This window comes from Furipterus horrens, unplaced genomic scaffold, assembly GCF_987537825.1.
Source record: "Furipterus horrens unplaced genomic scaffold, mFurHor1.1.pri manual_scaffold_5, whole genome shotgun sequence".
In the NCBI taxonomy this organism is placed as follows: domain Eukaryota; kingdom Metazoa; phylum Chordata; class Mammalia; order Chiroptera; family Furipteridae; genus Furipterus; species Furipterus horrens.
This window is the reverse complement of record NW_028327175.1, coordinates 111639964-111663863: the sequence shown is the minus strand read 5'-3', so window position 1 is coordinate 111663863 and position 23900 is coordinate 111639964.

The following is a 23900-nucleotide window of genomic DNA, read 5'->3' as shown; positions in this document are numbered from 1 at the left end:
TTTTTTAATAGTTCCCTTGGGAAATGCTATACAGTAAATATAATTTAAATTGGGAAATGAAACTGATTATTCATCAAGCACTTATTTTAGGAATGCAATTATGAAAATAATGATGCAGCATGACACACGAAAGGACCACTGACAACACAGCATATTTTCTAAAGTGTTTCTAAAAACGTCTCAAATCCCAGGGACTGGTAATATTGCCACATTGTTTATTCAGTTTTTGCTACTCTCATTGTCTCATATTTATTAAACAGAATGGCATACAACCTCACCTCAAAACAACATTTTTGTAGGAAAAAGATTATATTCTCTAAAAAATCTGATCAAAAAGAGTATTGACATTATCAGAAATCTTTAAAAACTGTAGAATAAGAAATGAATTATGAGGTGGTATACAGAGATTTGATTCTAAGCTGAAAAACAAGTTAATTGTGTGGCCTTGGAAAATTATTTAGCTTGTAGAGGACATCTGCTTCCAGCAAAGATGGAATGAAAGGGACTTGATGTATTCTCCAACCTGAAATAACACAACAACAACAAAAAAGATAAAACAACAATTTTCAGGGCACTGGAAATCAGGCAACAAAGGACAGTGATCCCTGAGCAATTGAAAACAAATGAAGTAAGCTGTAGGACTTCCCAAGAATACTGCCTTAGGGATGTCCCAAACCACAACACAAGGAGGAAGGACCCAGGAGTAGCACAGCGAACTTCTCGAGGTGAGAAGCTGAATTCCAGGGAGACCAAAGCAGCTAGGATTTTCATGACAGAGTACTACAGAGTAGGGAACTTTACAGAGAACAATGAAGACCTGCAGAAGTCTTCCTTGAGTATGCAGCAGAGTACTGATTGGTACATATGTAGGAGGAACCTTCCCAAGGCCAAAGAACCATTTGATGGATTAGAAGAAACCATAACAGGTGTACACATAAGGTTGGGAATAATGCCTATTCCTACAAGCCAGACTTAAAAGCTCATAATTCAAAGTAGTCAGAAGGATCTTGCTTTAGTGTGGGAAAGAATTAGTCCTACACTAAGCACTGCTCTGGTCTCTCCTAACAAATCTTCAAAGTAAGACTCAAAAGAATCTAATTGTTTCTAAATAACATCTGTATTTTAGAGCAAAACTCAAGAAGATGTACAGTATTTTTAAAAATATGATAGCCAACAATGTCTGACATCCTATCAAAGATAACCAGGTATGCAAAAAGAAGGAAAGAAAAGAAAGGAAAAAATGATTAATTAACAAAAACAGACACAGACATTAGAATTAGCAAATACATTAAAATAATTATTATAACTGTATTCCATATGTTCAAATTTTTAAGTAAAAACATGAATAATATTTTTAAAGGCCCAAGCAGAACTTCTGGAGAAGAAAACTACATTGCCAAGACCAAAATACAAGATGAAAAGTTGATTGAAATTTTTCAATAAAACTTAATTACAAAAAAAAGGAAAGAGAAAGAAACCACTAGAAAACACATCAAAATCAAATTGCTTACAACCACTGATGAAAAAAATCTTAAAAGCAACCAGAGTAAACTCACATTTGACATAGAGAAACAAAGATAAGAATGGCAACGGAATTTTCTTCAGAAACAATGTAGACAAAAACAATGAAGCAACGTATTCTTAAAAGTGAAAAAAGTCAAGCTAAAATTCTATACCTAACAAAAATTTTTTAAAATATTTTTCAAAATAAAGGTACCTTCAGACATAAAAAAAAAAAAAGCTGAAAGAATTTATCTCCAACAGAACTGAACTCCAAGAAATGTTCAAAAAGAAGTACCTTCAGAAAAGAAAGGAAAATGACATTAAATAGAAATCTGGGTCTACCTGTGAGAAACGCTCACAATAAAACACGACACCAGATTTCCGGCCAAGATGGAGGCATAGACAGACATGCTGAGCCTTCCTCCACAACTAAGAAGAAATACAACTACCTCAAAACTGGAAACAACCAGATGTTCCAGAAAGTCAAACTGCATGGAAGTCCAGCAAACAAGATATAAAGAAGAAACACTCATCCAGACAGGTAGGAGGGGCAGAGCTGAGGCAGAGAGGACGCAGTGTGGTGGCGGCAGCAGCGGCAGTGAGACTGGCAGGCCGGCAGAAAGCACAGTCACACGTTTTAAAAAGCCAGGAGGAACACCTGGGGAGCGTTCCCAGGTCCTCACCAGACCTCACTCACAGTGTCAGCACTGGGAAAAGCAAGCCTCATTGCTTCTGACTGTGCAGACCAGAATGGGTTGGGGTGGAGGCAGAACATGCTGGATGCTGGTCTCAGCAGAGTCCGCTTGTTTAAAGGGGCCCCATTGTCCCAGAACATCAGCAGACCCACCCACTCTGGGAACGATGGCCAGGGCGGCAGCTAGAGGGGTTCCAGTCCAGTGCAGAAGTGGGAGAGGTGCCTAGAAAAGGGCAGAGTGCTGGGCAGGCGGCATTGTTCCCTCTCGGACCCCTCCCCCACAGACAGTGCCACAACGTGGTGAAACAGGTCTCCCTGTACTGATGAATCCCTAAGGCTCTGCCCCTTACAATGTAACAGGAGGGGTAGCTCTATGTGGGACACTGAGACAAACAAACACAGGAACCTGTCAGAATGAGGAGACAGAGAAGTATGGCCCAAAAGGAGAAATGAATCAATGTTCCAGTGGGAGAATTAAGTGACAAGGAGATAGCCAACCTAACAGATGAGGAGATAGACAACATACCAGACACAGAATTCAAAACACTGGTGATAAAGATGCTCACAGGCTTGACAGATATGCTTGAGTACAGCAAACACATAAAAGAAGAAGTGAAGGCTATGCTAAGTGAAACGAAGGAATATCCACACAAAACCAGCCGTGAAGGGAAGAAAACAGGGGTTCAAATCAATGATTTGGAACATAAGGAAGAAAAAAACCAGTCAGCCAGTGCAGAAAGAGGAAGCAAGAATTGAAAAAAATGAGGAAAACTTCCCAAATTTTGTAAAGGAGATGGACATACAGTTCTGGGAAGCACAGAGCGTCCTGGGCGAGCTGGACCCAGAGGAGACCACACCAGGACGCATAATGATTGAGATGCCAAAGATGAAGGATAAAGACAGAGTCCTGGGGGCAGCAAGAGAGAGGCAGATAGTTGCCTACAGGGGGGTGCCTATAGGACTATCAGCTGATTTCTCAGAAGACACTTTGCAGGCAGGAAGGGACTGGCAAACAGTATTCAATGTGATGAAAAGCAACCTACAACCAAGATTACTCTATCCAGAAAAGCTATCATTTGGAATGGAAGGGAAGATGAAGTGCTTCCCAGACAAGGTGAAGCTAAAGGAATTCATCATCACCAAGCCATTATTATATGAAATGTCAAAGGGACTTACTTAAAAGAGCAAAACTATGAACACTAAAATGACAACAAACTCACAACTATCAACAACTGAATCTAAAAATAAAAACAAAATCCAACAAAGCAAACCAGAATAGGAACAGAATCAGGTATGGGGATCATTTGGACGGTTATCAGCTGGGAGGGGGAGAAATGGGGAAATTGTGCAGGGACTGAGAAGCATAATCAACTGGTACAAAATGGACAGGGGGGTGTTAAGAATAATATAGGAAAGGGTGAAGTCAAAGAACTTATATGTATGACCAGTGGACATAAACTAAGGGGCATAGGATTGCTGCAGGGAACAGGGGTGCTGTGCAGAGGGGAGCAAAAGGGAGAGAATTGGAACTACTGTAACAACATAATCAGTAAAATATACTTAAATAAAAAATAAAAAAAACACCAAGACACAGGACTTAAGCAGCAAAGTGAGGCATTTATTTACAAGTCTGCAGAGTCAGGTGCACAGCCAGCCAGGAGCAAGCATGCCAAAGCAGCAAGGGGCAACTGGTTTTACCCCTAATGCAAAGTTTTCCCTCCCCATTTATTCATTAATTGAATATTTGAGTTACAATCTAGCATGATTATCTAGGGGTAATAGGTAATAGGTGTGGGGTAATAGGTAACAGGTCTGTCTCTAGCTACCTTTGTTTTACTGTTGACTCAGAGACTGACTCCCTGATTCATTATTCAATTACAGAATTGATCTTAGCTATTATTTCCTACTGATTTGAGAGTCACAGGCTTCTTTGTTTCTTACAACTCCCCCCTCTCTCTTTTGGAAAATTGACTACTCAAACCTCTAATATGCTGATCACAGATAGAATAGATTAACAACTAAAGGAGACAGACAAAGACAGTAGATCTCTGGTAGTCTAGAACAGGCTGCCTAGGCCCAGATTGGGACACGACCTGATGGCACCAGGGACAGATCCAGGAAGTAAAGAAAGTACACATTTACAACAGTATACAAGATGTGGTGGTAGGAGATACTCTAAGTCAGCTAGCTGGAGGGAAGTACCCACCAAAGAGCAACACAACTATCAAAACCCAAGTACAACGAGACAGCCCACATAAATGGCATAGAGAGCATCCTAACAGCATCAAGTTCAGGAGATCAAGGGGACTGCAACACTGAATCCTACAGGTCTCCTACCACAGAAGGTCACAACAAAAAGAAAGGAAGTCAAAGCAGATCAATCTAAGAAGCATAAAAAAATAAGAGTCACAAAAATGGGGAGACAAAGAAACAACCCCCCCATCAAAAGAAAAGGAGGAATCACCAGAAAGAGTACTAAAATAAATAGGGGTAAGCAAACTATCAGATATGGAATTCAAAATAATGATTATACAGAAGCTCAAAGAGCTCACCGAGCTCAAAGAAAATTACAAAGAACTCCAGAGGAACTATGAAGATCTCCAGGGAAGCTACCAGGAACTTACTGAGAACTACACCATCATTAAAAAGGATATAGAAACTATCAATAAGAGCCAAGAGGAAATGAAGAATATGATTTCTGAATTGAAAAACATGGTAGAAAGAATCAAAACCAGGATAGATGGAGAAGAAGATTGGATCAGTGAGCTAGAAGACAATGTAGAAATATATTACCATACAGTGCAACAGAATGAAAAAAGACTGAAGAAAAAAGAGGCTTTAAGAGAACTGTAGGAAGACATGAAACATAATAATTGGTATCAGAAATCCCAAGAGAAGAGGAGCAAGGGATAGAAAATCTGTTTGAAAAAGTAATGACAGAAAACTTCCCTAACTTGATGAGAGAAAAAGTCATGCAAGTCCAGGAAGCATAGAGGGTCCCAATAAAGATGAACCCAAACAGGACCACTCCAAGACACATCATAATTAAAATGGAAAAACTCAAAGACAAAGAGAGAATCCCAAAAGCAGCAAGAGAGAAACAGCTAATAACATACAAGTGAGCTCCGATAAGGCTATCATCAGATTTCTCAACAGAAACACTGCAAACCAGAAGGAAATGGCAAAAAATATTCCACGTAATGAAAAACAAAGGCCTACAACCAAGACTGCTGTAGCTAGCAAGGATCTCATTCAAAATGGTAGGTGAAATTAGGAGTTTCCCAGACAAAAAAATAAAATAAAAAGGCTAAAAGAATACATATCCACCAAACCAGCATTGCAAGAGATGCTAAAGGGTCTGCTTTAAAAAGATGAAGAAACAGAGAGAGACAAAGAGGAACACAGGTACAAAGGGGAAAAATCATAATGAATAAGTACCTATCAATAATAACCTTAAATGTGAATGGATTAAACGTACCAATCAAAAGACATAGGGTAGCTGAATGGATAAGAAAACATGACCCACATATATGTTGTTTAAAATGAACCCACCTCAGAACAAAAGATCTACACAGACTGAGGTGAAAGTGTTGAAAAAAAGTATTCCAAGCAAATGGACATGAAAAAAAAAGCTGGGGTAGCAATACTTACATCAGACAAAACAGATTTCACAACAAAGGCCATGACAAGAGACAAAGAAGAACATTTCATAATACTTAAAGGAACAATCCATCAATAAGCTATAACCCTGGTAAACATATATGTTCCCAACATAGGAGCACCCAAATATATAAGGAATGTATTGGAAGACTACAAGAAGGATATCAAAAGCAACACACTCATAGTAGGAGACTTTCACACCCCATTGTCTACAATGGACAGATCTTCCAAGGAAAGAAACAACAAGGATATTATGGCACTGAACAACACTGTAGATGAAATGAACATAATCAATATATACAGAACTTTTCACCCCAAAGAAGCAAAATGTACATTCTTTTCAAATGCAAATGGAACATTTTCAAAGATAGATCACATGGTAAGACAAAAAAAACAAGCCTTAACAAATTCAAAAAAATTGAAATTATATCAAGCATCTTCTCAGATAACAATGGCTTGAAACTAGAAACCAACCACAAGGAAAAAACTAAAAGACATTCAAATTCATGGAGAATGAGTAACATGCTATTAAATAGTGAATGGGTTAACAATGACATCAAGGAAAAAAATCAAGAAGTTTTTGGAAACAAATGAAAATGAACACATAACAGCCCAAAACCTATGGGACACAGCGAAGGCAGTCCTGGGAGGGAAATTCATAGCAATACAGGCCTACCTAAAAATGATAGAAAAATCTTAAAATATCTAACCCTACATCTACAAGAGCTAGAGGAACAACAACAAAGAAAGCCCAGATGAGTAGAAGAAAGGAAATCAACAAGATTAGAGTGGAATTTAATGACATAGAAACTAAACAAACAATGCAAAGGATCAATAAGACCAAGGGCCTGTTCTTTGAAAATGTAAACAAAGTCAATAAGCCCTTATCTAGGCTCATCAAGAAAAAAAGGGAGAGGACCCAAATAAACAAAATCAGAAATGAAAAAGAAGAAATCACAACTGATACCACAAAATACAAAGCATTGTAAGAAATTACTATGAACAAGACATGACAAGAAATTTGACAACCTGGATTAAATGGGAAAATTTCTGGAAACATATATTCTTCCAAAATTGAATTAAGTAGAAGCAGAAAACCTGAATAGACCAATAACAGCTAATGAAATTAAAGCAATAATAAAAAAAAATCCCAGCATAAAAAAGCCCTGGACCAATGGCTTCACAGATGAATTTTACCATTTAGGGAAGAACTAATTCCTAACCTTCTCAAACTATTCCAGAAAATCCAAGAAGAGGGAAGACTCCCAAACTCTTTCTATGAGGCCAGTATTATCCTAATTCCAAAACCAGGTCAAGATACAACAAAGAAAGAAAACTATAGGCCAATATCACTGATGAACATAGATGCTAAAATATTCAAAAAAAAACTGTTGGCAAACTGGATCCAGCAACACATTAAAAAGATTATACACCACGATCATGTGGGATTCACCCCAGGGATGCACGGATGGTTTAATATTTGCAAATCAATAAACGTAATACACCACATAAACAAAATGAAAGACAAAAAACACATGATCATACCAATAGGTGCTGGAAAAGCATTTGAGAAAGTTCAGCACACGTTTATGAGAAAACGCTCAGCGAAGTGGGAACAGAGTGAGCATACCTCAACATAATAAAGGCCATGTACAAAAAACCTGAAGCCAACATCATACTCAGAGGGCAAAAACTAAAAGCATTATTTCTAAAATCAGGAACAAGACAAGGATGTCCACTCTCTCCCCTCCTATTCAACATAGTCTTAGAAGTCCTAGCCACAGCAATCAGACAAGAAAAAGAACTAAAAGGCATCCAAATTGGAAAGGAGGAAGTAAAATTGTCATTATTTGCAGATGACATGATCGTGTACAGAGAAAACCCTATTGACTCGACTAAAAAACTACTTGACATAATAAGTGAATTTGGCAAAATAGCAGGGTACAAAGTCAGTATTCAGAAATTGAAGATATTTCTGTACACCAACAATGAAATATCAGGGACAGAAACTAGAAAAACAATCCCATTTACTATAGCAACAAGAAAAATAAAGTACTTAGAAATAAACTTAACCAAGGAAGTAAAATACCTGCACTCAGAAAACTACAGAACACTGAAGAAAGAACTTAAAAAAGATACAAATAAATGGAAGCATATACCGTGTGCATGAATGGGAAGAATCAACATCATTAAAATATCCATTCTGACTTCTGGCCAAGATGGAGGCATAGACAGACATGCTGTGTCTCCCTCCACAACTAAGAAGGAATACAACTATCTCAAAACTAGAAACAATCAGAAGTTCCAGAAAATCAAAGTGCATGGAAGCATAGCAAACAAAGATATAAAGAAGAACTACTCATCCAGACAAGTAGGAGGGCAAAGCGGGGGCAGAGAGGACACGATATGGTGGTGGCAGCAGCAGGCCAGCAGAAAGCACAATTACACCTTTTAAAAAGTCAGGAGGGGGGACCAAGATGGCCGCGGAGTAGGAACAGTGTTCTCAGCTCGCTCCTGTTAAGGAGACAATCCAGGAGGAACAAACTCGGGGAGGAATGACTGAGTGAGTGGGAATATCTGATAACGTGAACGGGGAAGAGATCGTGGGAGCAGCGTGGAGGGGGGTGGAGGGGTTTATCACAAACTACAGGCTGAGTCATTCTGAGACTCCGTGCGTTTGCAGTATCAAGCCGGAGAGCTCACTAGCCGGGAGTGAATTCTTGTAGGGAGTTAGGGAGAGGATTTGGCCGGAAAAGCCAGAGGAGGGAGAGAACAGTGAACAACCAGGACTGGGAGAAACTGTGTGACCTGAGTCTAGAGAGAAACATCCTCAGCTGCAACCTCCGACGGAAAGCTCGGCATCCCGGGTGCGCCCAGCACTAGCGCTAGGGCCCTACAGAACAAAGGAGCAGTTTTGGGGCAAAGCTGCTGCGGAACTCCGGACCGGGGGAGAACTGTGTTCTTGAAATCAGTGTTTGCTCTTTAGTCGCGCTAGAATCCCACAGAACAAAAGGCAGGTTTGGGGCTAAGAGAGAAATAGGACGCGCAGGGTGTGTAAGTAGGGAAGAGGGCGGAGGCGGGGGTTCTGGAGGGGAGACGGTTTTAGGGCAGGGAGAAGGGCCCGCGGGGAGGGGCTGCTGTGAAGCTCCGGACTGGCAGAGAGCTCCGGTGAAGGAGAGTGCTGCGCTGACCGACCACACTAGAGTCCCACAGAACAAAGGGACGGTGCTGTGGCGGGAAGAAAGATAGAGTACGCAGGCCGATAGACAGGGAAGCCAGCGGAAGCGGTAGCTCGGAATAGAGAAAGTTTTGGGGCAAGAAGAGCACAGGCAGGAAAGCCACTGCAAAGCTCCAGACTAGGGGAGAGGCCCTGGGCAGGAAAGGGCCACTGGGCCCGGCACTTTGACCGACTGTGCCAGAGTCCTGCAGAACAAAAGGACGATCTCGAGACAGGGAGAGAGGTGGGGTGTGCAGGCATATAGACAGGGAAGAGAGCAGAAGCTGTAGCCTGGGAATAGAGACAGGACTGGAGGCAGGGCGGGGATTGCTGGCACGCACAGGCTGGACCAAAGAGAGAAGGAGTAGCTGGACAAGCCTGAGGAGGGCTGAGGCTGCCTCAGGAGGGGACAACTAAAGGCAGCTCACAGCAGAGCGGTGGTAGGCCCACGAAAAAAAGACTAGCAACCCCAGAATCAAGCAGAACCCTCCCACAGCCAGCCAACCAACCAGAAAAGATTTGAAACTCATGGAATTTTGAATAGGAGCAGACTCAGGAAGGAAGCAAGGAAAAACCAAAAAACAAACAAACCAAAAACACCCAGAGACTGTGCATAAAAGCTGAATTGAGTTAAAATCCTCATTCTTTTATCTCTCACTCTCTAACTACCCCTACCATCAGTCCCTTCTTATTCTCGCTCCTTTTCTCCCCTCCCCTTCCCCCCCTTCTCTCCCCTTAGCATTCTCCCCTGCATCCTATTCTCAGTTAATTTTATAATTTTAAGTTCTCTCCCTTTCTCACCCTCTCCTTTCTCTGCGCTACTCACCTTCAACTTTATTAAATTTCTTTCTTTATTTTGTCCCCCTTCAGTCTATATTCATTTTTCTTTCATCTCTTGTCCTTATTTTCCTTCTCTCCCTATACATAATCTCTCTCTCTCCCTATTACACTTTATATCCTAATCTCTTAATATTCAAATTATAATTCTAATCTATCCCCCTCTCCCTTTACTCTCCTATTCTTACCCCTTCTCTTTTTCTACCCCACCCCCCCACTTCTTTCCCTACCTCTTGTATTTCTCTCCTTCATCCTATCTTTTGCCAACTCTTCAATTTCAATCCTCCCCTCCCTAATATCTCCTCTTCCTCCTGATTTCCTTCCCTCCTCTGAGCTCTTTTCCTCCCAAATCCTCTTGCTTTCCTATCTCCTATTCCTCTCTCTCTATATTCACCTTTTCTCTCTATCTTGCAACTTTATATCATGTTTTAATCTCCTAATCTTTTTTATAACATATAATTTAAAAAAGAATTTTAATCCAGTCCCCTCTCTTCTACCTCCCCTTCTTCTTTTGTTCTCTCTCCTACCCTTCTCTTCTCTACTTTCTCTCTCTCTTTCCTCTCTCCCTTCCTGTCTTGCTATTTTCTACTCTGTATTTTTATCCTTAAAAAATTCTCTCTCAATCTATTTCCTACCTTCTAACCTCCCCAGCCCTCTCTTTCAATTTCTGGCTGTCTGTCTACCTGGATGTCTGTTGTGTCTACCCTACCTCCCACGCTAATCATATAGTATATACCGATTATATAATCCTAATACTATACACTTCCACTTTCTCTCTCCACACTGTAACCCTCCCCTCCTTTTCAAACAGACAGTGTAAGTGTTAATTGCTCTCTTACATAACCTTGATCCCAATTGCTAATATTAATACTCTATCAACTTCCAGCTCAAAAATTACCCTTCCTTCATTTAAAACAACTCCTTTCTGTTTCTCCTACGAAATAAGAGTCCCAGTATCTCCACAAGTATATTAACACGGGCTCATTTGCAGCCTATAGTGGGATTGTATTTGGGGGAGAAATTGGAGGGTGTGGGTTTCTTGCCTGGGTTGTGTAATTATGTTTTAGCAGCACCTTCACAAAAGATCTCAAGACAAGGTGGGCAGAGTGACTCTCAATCAACTAACCAGAGAAAAAGATCCACCAAAAAGTAGCTGAAATACAACCAGACAGATTAAAGAAATATCATCAAGGACAACACAGACGGAGATCCAGGAGGGCGGAGGAGTAAGTGGAAGCTACACTAACCCCCTCCCAGGACCAGCCAGTGCTGACTCAGCCCCAGTACAGCAGACAGACCATCCCCCTCCAAGTGGTGTCATACTAAGGGGAAATAAAAGCCCTGCCTACAGGAATTAAGTTGCCACACCCACGGTCCTTAAGCCTGACGGCTGATCACAGATTGAGTATAGTAACAACTAAAGAAGAGAGACAAAGGCAGTAGATCCCTGGAAGTCTCCAACAGGCTGCCTAGGGCCAGTCTGGTACATGATCTGACGCTACCAGAGGCAGATCCAGGAAGAACTGATCATTCTAAGAAGCACCAACAAACAAAAGGAATCACAAAAATGGGGAGACAGAGAAACAACCTCCCAACAAAAGGAAAGGTAGAATCCCCAGAAAGAGTGCTAAATGAAATAGAGGGGAGCAACATATCAGATACAGAATTTAAAACATGGATTATGGAGAAGCTAAATGAGCTCAGCGGAAACTACAAAGAACTCCAGAAAAACTACAGTGAACTCCAGAAGAACTATAAGGAACTTACTGAGAATTATACCAGCATCAAAAAGGACATGGAAGCTATCAATAAGAGCCAGGAGGAAATGAAGAATACGATCTCTGAATTGAAGAACACAGTAGAAGGAATTAAAAGCAGGCTAGAGGAAGCAGAAGATCGGATCAGCGAGCTGGAGGACAACATACACAAAAACTCCCAGACAATGCAACAAAATGAAAAAAGACTGAACAAGACTGAAGAGGTTCTAAGACAGCTGCAGGACAACATGAAATGTAACAATATCCGTATCATTGGAATTCCAGAAGGAGAAGAAGAAGAGCAAGGGATAGAAAACCTCTTTGAAAAACTAATGACAGAAAACTTCCCTCACATGAGGAGAGAAAGAGTCACGCAAATCCAGGAGGCACAGAGGGTCCCAATGAAGATGAACCCCAACAGGCCCACCTCAAGACACATCATAATTAAAATGGCAACATCCAAAGACAAAGAGAGAATCCTAAAAGCAGCAAGAGGGAAACAGCTAATAACATACAAGGGAGCTCCAATAAGGCTATCCTCAGATTTCTCAGCAGAAACACTACAAGCAAGAAGGGAATGGCAAAAAATATTCCAAGCAATGAAAAACAAAGGCCTACAACCAAGAATACTCTACCCAGCAAGGCTCTCATTCAAAATGGAAGGCGAAATAAGGAGTTTCTCAGACAAAGGAAGACTAAAAGAATACATCACCACCAAACCAGCAATGCAAGAGATGCTAAAGGGTCTGCTCTAAAAAGATAAAGAAATAGAAAGAAACAGAGAAGAACATGAGTACAAAGGGGGAAAATGACAATGAATAAGTACTTATCAGTAATAACCTTAAACGTAAATGGATTAAATGCTCCAATTAAAAGACATAGGGTAGCTGAATGGATTAGAAAGAATGACCCACATATATGCTGTCTACAAGAGACCCACCTTAGAAAAAAAGATCTACACAGACTGAAAGTAAAGGGATGGAAAAATGTATTCCAAGCAAATGGACATGAAAAAAAAGCCGGGGTAGCAATACTTATATCAGACAAAACAGATTTCACAGCAAAGTCCATAAAAAGAGACAAAGAAGGGCATTTCATAATACTTAAGGGAAAAATCCATCAAGAAGATATAACCCTTATAAATATATATGCACCCAACTCAGGAGCACCCAAATATGTAAGGAAAATTTTGAAAGACTCCAAGAAAGATATAGGCAGCAACACACTCATCGTAGGGGACTTTAACACCCCATTGTCAACAATTGACAGATCTTCAAACCAAAGAAACACCAAAGATATTGAGGCACTGAACAACACTTTAGATCAAATGGACTTAGTCGATATATATAGAAGTTTACACCCCAAAGAAGCAAAATATACATATTTCTCAAGTGCACATGGAACATTTTCAAAGATAGACCACATGGTAGGACACAAAACAAGCCTCAATAAATTCAAAAAAATTGAAATTATATCAAGCATCTTCTCAGATCACAATGCCTTAAAATTGGAAATCAACCTCAAGGAAAAAACTCAAAAACATTCAAACTCATGGAGAATGAATAACATGCTATTAAATAATGAATGGGTAAACAATGACATCAAGGAAGAAATCAAAAAGTTCCTGGAAACCAATGATAATGAACACACAACAACCCAAAACCTATGGGATACAGCGAAAGCAGTCTTAAGAGGAAAGTTCATAGCAATACAAGCCTACCTAAAAAAGCTAGAAGAATCTCTAATAAAAAATTTAACCCTACAGCTACAAGAACTAGAGGAAGAACAACAAGCAAAACCCAGATCAAGTAGAAGGAAGGAAATCATCAAGATCAGAGCAGAATTAAATGACATAGAGTCTAAAGTAACAATTCAAAAGATCAACAAGAGTAGGAGCTGGTTCTTTGAAAAGATAAACAAAATTGACAAGCCTTTAGCCAGGCTCATCAAGAAAAAAAGAGAGAGAACCCAAATAAATAAAATCAGAAATGAAAGAGGAGAAATCACAACTGATACCACAGAAATACAAAGAATTATAAGAAATTATTACGAACAACTGTATGGCAAGAAATTTGACAACCTAGAGGAAATGGACAGATTCCTGGAAAACTATAGTCTGCCCAAACTGAATCAAGAAGAAGCAGAAAGTCTGAATAGACCAATAACAGCTAGCGAAATTGAAGCAGTAATCAACAAACTCCCAGCACACAAAAGCCCAGGACCAGATGGCTTCACAAGTGAATTCTACAAAACATTTAGGAAAGAACTTACTCCTATCCTCCTCAGACTATTCCAAAAGATACAAGAAGAGGGAAGACTCCCAAACTCGTTCTATGAAGCCAGTATAACCCTAATTCCAAAACCAGGTCAAGACAAAACAAAGAAAGAAAACTACAGACCAATATCGCTGATGAACATAGATGCTAAAATCCTCAACAAAATATTGGCAAACCGGATCCAGCAACACATTAGAAAGATCATACACCACGATCAAGTAGGATTCATCCCAGGGATGCAAGGATGGTTTAATATTCGCAAATCAATAAACGTGATACACCACATAAACAAAATGAAAGACAAAAACCACATGATCATATCAATAGATGCAGAAAAAGCATTTGATAAAGTACAACACCCATTTATGATAAAAACTCTCAGCAAAATGGGAATAGAGGGAGCATACCTCAACATAATAAAGGCCATATATGAGAAACCTGAAGCCAACATCATACTCAATGGGCAAAAACTTAGAGCATTCCCCCTGAAATCAGGAACAAGGCAAGGATGTCCGCTCTCTCCACTCCTATTCAACATAGTCTTGGAACTTCTAGCCACAGCAATCAGACAAGAAAGAGAAATAAAAGGCACCCAAATTGGAAAAGAGGAAGTAAAACTGTCATTATTTACAGATGACATGATTGTGTACATAGAAAATCCTTTAGACTCCACAAAAAAACTACTCAATCTAATAAGTGAATTCGGCAAAATAGCAGGATACAAAGTCAATATTAAGAAATCAAAGGCATTTTTATACACCAACAATAAAAACTCAGAGATAGAAACTGAAAGAAAAATCCCATTTACCATAGCAACAAGAAAAATAAAATACCTAGGAATAAACTTAACCAAAGAGGTAAAAGACCTGTACACAGAAAACTACATAACACTGAAGAAAGAAATTAAAGAAGATACAAATAAATGGAAGCGTATACCATGCTCATGGATGGGAAGAATCAACATCATTAAAATGTCCATACTACCCAAAGCAATTTATAGATTCAATGCAATCCTTATTAAAATACCAGCAACATATCTCACAGACCTAGAACAAATACTTCAAAAATTTATATGGAACCAAAAAAGAGCCCGAATAGCCACAACAATTTTGAGGCAGAACACAGTAGGAGGAATCACAATACCCGATATCAAACTATACTACAAGGCCACGGTAATCAAAACAGTCTGGTACTGGCATAAAAACAGACATATAGATCAATGGAACAGAATAGAGAGCCCAGAAATAAGCCCAGGTTCATATGGTCAACTAATATTTGACAAAGGGGGAAAGAACATCAAATGGAATGAAAAGAGCCTCTTCAACAAATGGTGTTGGGAGAACTGGACAGGGACATGCAAAAAAATGAAACTAGACCATCAGCTCACACCATACACCAGAATAAACTCAAAATGGATCAAAGACTTAAATGTAAGCCGTGACACCATAAAAGTCCTAGAGGAAAAAATAGGCAGGAAAATTTCAGATATCCCACGTAGCAACATTTTCACTGATATATCTCCTAAGGCAAGGGAAATAAAGGAAAGAATAAACAAATGGGACTACATCAAACTAAAAAGTTTCTGCTCAGCTAAAGAAAACATCAGCAAGATGCAAAGGAAACCAACCATATGGGAAAATATATTCGCCAATGACATCTCAGACAAGGGATTGATCTCCAAAATATATAAAGAACTCATACGACTCAACACCAAGAAGACAGACAACCCAATTAAAAAATGGGCAAAGGACCTGAACAAACACTTCTCCAAAGAAGACATACAGAGGGCCCATAGACATATGAAAGTATGCTCAACATCACTAGCCATCAGAGAGATGCAAATTAAAACCACAATGAGATACCACCTCACACCAGTCAAAATGGCAATCATCAACAAATTAACAAACAACTTGTGCTGGAGAGGATGCGGAGAAACGGGAACCCTGGTGCATTGCTGGTGGGAATGCAGATTGGTGCAGCCACTGTGGAAAACAGTTTGGAATTTCCTTAAAAAACTAAAAATGGAACTGCCTTTTGAACCAGCAATTCCATTGCTAGGATTATATCCAAAAAATCCCGAAATACCAATTCAAAAGAACCTATGCACTCCAATGTTCATAGCAGCACTATTTACAATAGCCAAGTGCTGGAAACAACCTAAGTGCCCATCTGTAGATGAGTGGATCAAAAAACTGTGGTACATTTACACAATGGAATTCTATGTAGCAGAAAGAAAGAAGGAACTTCTACCATTTGCAACAACATGGATGGAACTAGAGAAAATTTTGCTTAGTGAAATAAGCCAGGCAACAAAAGAAAAATACCTTATGCTGTCACCTATTACAGGAAACTAATGAACAACACAAACAAATGAGCAAAATTGAACCAGAGGACATAAGCCTATGATCGCATTACCTGAGTGATTATCTGTACGCATAAGCCTCACTTAATCCTCTCTGCAGCGCTGCCTCCTGAGACTCAACGGTTTGGCTGAACTAAATGGCTGGGTTGGGGAAGAATGGGGTGGTCTGTGGGCTTCACTTTAAAACGGGTTTCTCTTTTCTATCCTAATGGCTTGGACAGAAAAGGCCCAGAGGTCTGAGAGGGGGAAAAACCTAAACTATTTACCTCAGCCCAAACTAAGTATAATGGGCAAAAGGGTTTTGGACAGGCGAGATGTGCCTAGCACACCTTCTTACAAAGAAACTTTTTTTTTTCCCTAATATGGAACATTGAAAAATTAATCCCTGCCTTTTGTCATCTAGTAGTTATGGATTGAATGATGTCTTTTAACCCTTTTCGCCAAATCTGTTGCCCTCAGAACACAACAAGGACACCAGCCTGTTGAACCAAGCACGCCGTTGACCGGAGACAGCCAACTGACCTGGAGTCTGCACGATCCTTCCCCATGTGGGAAGGCCACCCTCCCCTCCACACCCCCACTCTTATTAGAGTTTTCTGGACCCAAGGGTAGGTAGGACGACGACCATGTCCAGCTTGAAGCAGCTAGAGGAGCTTGAGACCTTCGCCCATTATCCTTTACAAGATTACAAAGGGTCCTAATATTTGAGAGGGGGGGGATAGTTAATTTTTATGAACCAGGGGTATGGACTTGGGGGGGATTGCTGGGGGAGGGGGGTGCTGGGGGGAGGGGAACAAGGGGGAGAAAATTGGAACTGTTGTAACAATATAATCAATAAAAAACATTAAAAAAATGAAAATAAAAAAAAAAAAAAAAGTCAGGAGGGACACCTGCGGAGCGTTCCGAACCCCTCACCAGACCCTGCAGCTCACTGTCCCAGCACCAGGGAAAATCAAGCCTCATTGCTTTTGACTGTGCAAACCAGTGGAGGTTGGAACAGAAGCAAAAATTGCAGGTCTCTCAGCAGAGTCCGTTTGTTTAAAGGGTCCCCACAGACCTAGAACAACCACAGACCCACCCACTCTGGGAAGGATGGCCAGGAGAGCAGCTAGAGGGGCGCCAGTCCAGTGCAGAAGTGGGAGAAGTGCCTGGAAAAGGAGCTAGTGCTGGGCAAGTGGCATTGTTCCTTCTCATACCCCTCCCCACAAACAGCGCCAAAACGTGGTGAAACAGGTCACCCATTACTGATGAATACCTAAGGCTCCGCCCCTTACAACGTAGTAGGAGCGACAGCTCTCCCTGGTACATGGAAGCAAACAAACACAGGAGACCTCTGGCCAAGATGGAGGCCTAGACTGACACGCACCGTCTCCCTCCACAACTAAGAAGGAATATAACTACCGCAAAACTAGAAATAACCAGAACTTCCAGAAAATAAATGGAAGTCCAACGTATAAAGTTATAAAGAAGTGGTACTCATCCAGACAGGTAGGAGGGGCGAAGCCAGGGAGGAGAGTTCAAGCTGTGTTGTCCGCAGCAGCAGAGTGATGGAGGAAGGACAGCGGTAAGCACAGACACCTGTATTTAGGGGGAGGCAAGAAACACCTGGGGAGCACCCCCGGCTGCAGACCAGATCTGTCAGCTTGCGATTCCAAAGCTGAGGAAGGCAGACCTCCATTGCCTTGGACTGTGAGGCCTGGAGGGAGTGGGGACAGAGGAGGAGGTTCCCGGTCTCTCAGCGAAGACTGAATGGCAGGAATCCATCTTGGACCTGCACCACCACAGAAAATGCCATAGCGCGGTGAGATGGGTCACCTGGTTGTGACAACTGCACAGGGCTCCGCCCCCTATAGCATAGGATGTGTGAAAGCCCTGTCCAGGAAGCAAACGTAAACACAAAACTGTCAGGATGGCACAGATCATGATAGAGATCCTCGTGATGCAGCTGACCAGACAGCAAATATCTAATCTAACAAAGCAGCAGGTAGAAAATCTTTCTGAGGCTCAGTTCAGAGCTTTGGTTATAAATATGCTTACAGACCTAACAGCATATCTTAAACAAGATGGGGAAGGAATGAAGGCTAGTCCTGCTGAAACAAACAAAAACACATACAAAACAAGTGGTGAGGGAGGGAAAACCAGGGATCAAATCAACAAATCACAACATAGGGAAGGAACAAACAGTCAACCAGTGCAGAAAGAGGAAACAAAAAGTGAGGAAAATGAGGAGAGGCTCAGAAACTTATCGGACAGCTATAAGCGGGCCAACATCTGAATCATAGGGATACCAGAAGGTAAAGAAGAACTAAAAATGGAAAAATTATGTAAAAAAATAATGAAGCAGAACTTTCTTAACTTGGAGAAGGAAATAGACTTATAGGTCCAGGAAGCACAGAGAGTTCAAAAACAACTGGACCCAGGGAGAGTCACACCAAGACACATTATAATCAAAATGTCAATAATTAAAGATAAAGAGAGAATCTTAAAAGTAGCAAGAGAGAAGAGGAGAATTGTTTACAAAAAGGTTCCAATAAGACTATCAGCTGATTTATCAAAAGAAACCCTGCAGGCAAGAAGAGACTGGCAAGAAATATTCAAAGTAATGAAAAGCAAAAACCTACAACCATGATTACTCTATCCAGTGAAGCTGTCATTCAGAATAGAAGGGCAGAGAAAATGCTTCCAGGACAAAATAAAACTGAAGGAGTTCATCAGATCCAACCCACTGTTATATGAGATGTTAAACGGACTTTTTTAGAAGAAGGAGGATCAAAACTATGAACATTAAAATGAAAACTATATCACAACAACCAACAACAGAAGCTAGGGAATCAAAACAAAGACAAACTAAGTAGGCAATGAGAGTGGGAAAAGAATTATAGGTATGAGGAACATATTGGGTGGAGGTCAGCAGGGAGTGGGAAGAGGGAAAGGGAGGGAGATGGTACAGGAATTAAGAAGCATAGTAGGAGGGAGTGGAGTAGACAGGAAGATGTTGAGAAGAACTATATGCACAACCAATGGGCATGGAATATATATATCCATTCTACCCAAAGTAATTCATAGATTCAACACAATTCCTATTAAAATACCAATGACATATATACAGACCTAGAACAAATACTTCAAAAATTTATATGGAACTGAAAAGACCCCGAATAGCTGCAGCAATCTTGAGGAAGAAAAACACAGTAGGAGGAATCACAACACCTGATATCAAACTATACTACAAGGCCACTGTAACCAAAACAGTATGGTACTAGCATAAGAACAGATATATAGATCGATGGAACAGAATAGAGAGCCCAGAAATAAACTCAAGTCTATACGGTCAACTAATATTTGAAAACAGGGGAAAGAAACATAAAATAGAGTTGAAAAGAGCCTCTTCAACAAATGGTGCAGGGAGAACACCACAAGGAACTGTGCCAAAACAAAAAGAAAGAATGAAACTAGAACACCAACTTACATCATACACCAAAATAAACTCAGGATGGATAAAAGAGTTAAATGTAAGCCATAACACCATCAAAATCATGGAGAAAAAGCTAGGCAGTAAAATTTCACATATTCCATACAGCAATATTTTCACCAATATATCTCCTAAGGCAAGGGAAATAAAGGAAAGAATAAACAAATAGGACTACATCAAACTAAAGAGTTTCTGCTCAGCTAAAGAAAACATCAGCAAGATGAAAATGGAACCAACCACATGGGAAAATATATTTGCCAATGATACCTCAGACAAGGGATTGAGCTCCAAAGTATATGAAGAACTTATGTGACTCAACACCAAGAAGACAGATAATCCAATTAAAAACTGGGCAAAGGACCTGAACAACCACTTCTCCAAATAGGACATACAGAGAGTCCATAGGCATATGAAAGAATGCTCAACATTGCTAGCCATCAGAGAGATACAAATAATCACAATGAGATACCACCTCACACCAGTCAGAGGTTATCATCGACAAATTAACAAACAACAAGTGCTGGTGAGGATATGGAGAAAAGGAACCCTAGTGCACTGCTGGTGGGAATGCAGACTGGTGCAGCCACTGTGGAAAACATTATGGAATTTCTTTAAAAAACTAAAAATGAAACTGCCCTTTGACCCAGTGATTCCACTGTTAGGATAGTACTTGAAGAATCCTGAAACCCCAATTCCAAAGAACCTCACATCCCTTTGTTCACAGTAGCACTATTTACCATAGCCAAACACTGGGAACAGCCTTAGTGCCCATCAGTGGATGAGTGGATCAAAAATATCTGGTACATTTACACAATGTAATACTATGCAACAGAACAAAAGAAGGAACTTCTACCTTTTGTGACAACATGGATGAACGGCTTAGTGAAATAAGCCAGTCAGCAAAAGAAAAATACCATGTTATCTCACCTAATACAGGAACCTAATGAACAAAACAAACAAATGATCAAAATAGAACCAGAATCATGGAAACAAGGAATAGAATGACAGTGACCAGAGGGAAGAGAGGTTGGGGAGAGGGGGTAAAGAAGGGGAAGGATGTAGTCAAGGAAGTAATATAAATAACCCATACATGGACAACAGTGTCGGGATTGACTGTGGGAGAGCGGTTAAGTGAGCAAGGCAAGGGAGAGTTAGATGAAAAATGGGACAACTGTAGTAGAACAACAATAAAAAAATGAAAATAATTAAAAAGAACAGATAGGACAAATAGAAAATAAGTAGCAAAATAAAATATCAAATCTAATTGTATCAAAAGTTACCTTAATATCATCAATTAAAAGTAGAGATTATCAGTTGGATAAAAAAGCAAAACCCAACCATATGCTGTTGTCAAGAAAGGCATTTTAAATATAAAGACAAAATTGGTTTAAAATAAATGGGTCAAAATGTATATACCATGATAGAACAGGTCAAAAGAAAAGTAATAGTGGCTATATTAGCATCAAAGTAGATGTTAGAGAAAACCATATCACCAGTGAAAAATAAACTCATTTCATAAGGATAAAGGAGTGCAATTGTCTAGAAGCTATGACAATCTTAAACATTTTTCACCTAATAGCTGAGTTTCAAAATATGTAAAGGAAAACATGATATACCATTAAGGAGCAATAGACAAATACACAATTATGTTCAGAGACTTCAATACCTTTTTTGCAATAACCAACAAAACAAATCCCTGCCTGGAAGGGCAAATCACATACAAATGAACCAGATGGCAAAGGAAGTTTTGTACTCCTCATGGCTTCTAAACACTAAACACCGCATCTTGCTCAGGGCCAACATGCAGGTAAAAAGTGCCTCTGTTCTCATCCTGCTACTAGGATTTCTCGACAGAAATAAAACAAAGAACCCCCAACCCCCAGTGGGTTAAAAAGAGAACAAGAAAAATATGGTCAGAGTAACAACAGTGACTGTACCCACACACACAGATGTTGATGACTGTAAATAGAAAAAATTTCTACAAAGACACATCAAATTCCTAATGCCGTAACTGAGAATGGAGCCAGGATGTGTTAGAGCAAGCCAGTGTTGCCTCTACAGTAGTTATTACAGTTTCCATTCATTAAACATTTTCCTAGCTGCCAGGCAGCACACTAAATACTTAATTACATCACCTTATTTCATCCTCTCTTACCAATAACATCATAATGTAGGTATGATTATTAGTCAAATTTTCCAAAGAAGAAAATAAGGCTTGGAGGTAAAATTGTATCTTATATTCTCATGGCACTTAATAAGTGGAATCTAAAGAGAACAAACAAAATAGAAACAGATCCATAAACACAGAGAACAGACTGGTGGTTACCAAAGGGGAGGAGGTTGGGGAACTGGGTGGAAAAGGTGAAGGGATTAAGAGGTACAAATAGATAGTTACAAAATAGTCACAGGGATGTCAAGTACAGCATAGAAAATATAGCCAATGATATTGTAATAACTATGTATGATGTTATGTGGGTACTTGAAATATTGGGGGGATCATTTTGTAAAGTATATGATTTTCTAACCATTATGCTGTACACCTGAAACTAATAAAAAGTAATATTTAATGTAAACTGTAACTGAAAATAATTTTTAATTTAAAAAAAAAAAGAAAGAAGCTCTGACCAGTGTGGTTCCACTGGGCATCATCCCACAAATCAGAAGGTCACTGGTTCAATTCCTGATCAGTGCACATGCCTGGGTTACAGGTTCAATCCTGGATAGGGCATGTACCAGAAGTAACTGATCAATGTTTCCCTTTCACATCAATGCCTCTCTCCTTCTCCTTCCCCCTCCCTTCCCTGCTCTCTCAAAATAAATTTTTTAAAATATTAAGAAAGGAAAGAAGGGAGAAAGGAAGGAAGGAAGGGAGGGAGTGAGGGAGGGAGGAAAGGAAAAAAAGAAAATCAAGAAAGCAAAGCTGCACAAAATTTAGGACTGCGTAATCCAAAGGCCCATGCTTTTAACCAGTACACTGACCCTTCAAGAAAAAATGAAAGCAGCTTACACTCACAGAGTGCTTAGCACATGCTAGGAACTATGCACTGAATCTTCACAACAACCCTTCGAGATTAGGTCTGTCTTGGTCCTCCTTTAACAGATGAGGAAACTGAGGGACAGAGAGGTTAATGTGCTGGTGAGGGGTGCATCCAGGATGCAAATCCAAACTGTCTGGATCCACAATTGGAGCTCTCACTACTAATTTATACTGCCTCTAAATTACAGTTGTGTCTGTTTTTGTGCCAGTCACTGGACCAGGGATACAAAATGTATAAGATTATACCTTCAAGGAGAATGATGTTTAGGAGGAAATTCTTATACTAACAAGATGTTAAAATCAGGATACAGTATGGTGTGCCTGTGTGTTAACTGTAAAAATTGTATTTTAAAATGTGCCCAAAGAAGTCTATAAAATGTTCACACACTTCCAGTCCATAACCAGTAATTCCACTTCTAGTAATCTACCCTACAGAAATCAGAAAGATGATCAAAATGTATGTGCAAAGATGTTTCTTGCAGCAAAATATGACATCTACAATTGTCCCCCAGTGGGGTTGTTGAATTAATTGTGACACACTTGAAGGGATATTGTTATGTTGTAATATTTAAGGCACTTATAAATATATTTTATAAATATTTTAGGCATTAAATAAATGTAGTATTAAGCAAAATAAAAAATAAAATTATAGGTTTAGCACAATCTTGATCATGTAAAATACAAAATAATTTATACAAATTATAATAGTAATAATGTAAAAAAAAATAACCCAAAGACTTAATAGTAATTGCTTCTAAGTGATGAAATTATGGAAGATTTCTATTTCTGCTTCCTTGTGGAAAATCATCACTTATTATACTTTTATAGCCAGGAAAAAGTGAGCATAAAATTATGTGTTGGAGAAAAGACCAGAAGAAAATATAGTAAAATATTAGCAGTGGTCATTATAGTGGTAAGTAATTTGTATTTTTGTTTCTTTTTCAAAGTATTGTGTACAGTTTTCACTTTTGTAATAAAATACATATGAAATTAAAAATTAATAATCCTAGCATTATAACAAAAGTTAAAAACCACATAAAGATTCAGTTGAAGATTGGTCAAATGAATTACTGTGTTACTTGTGT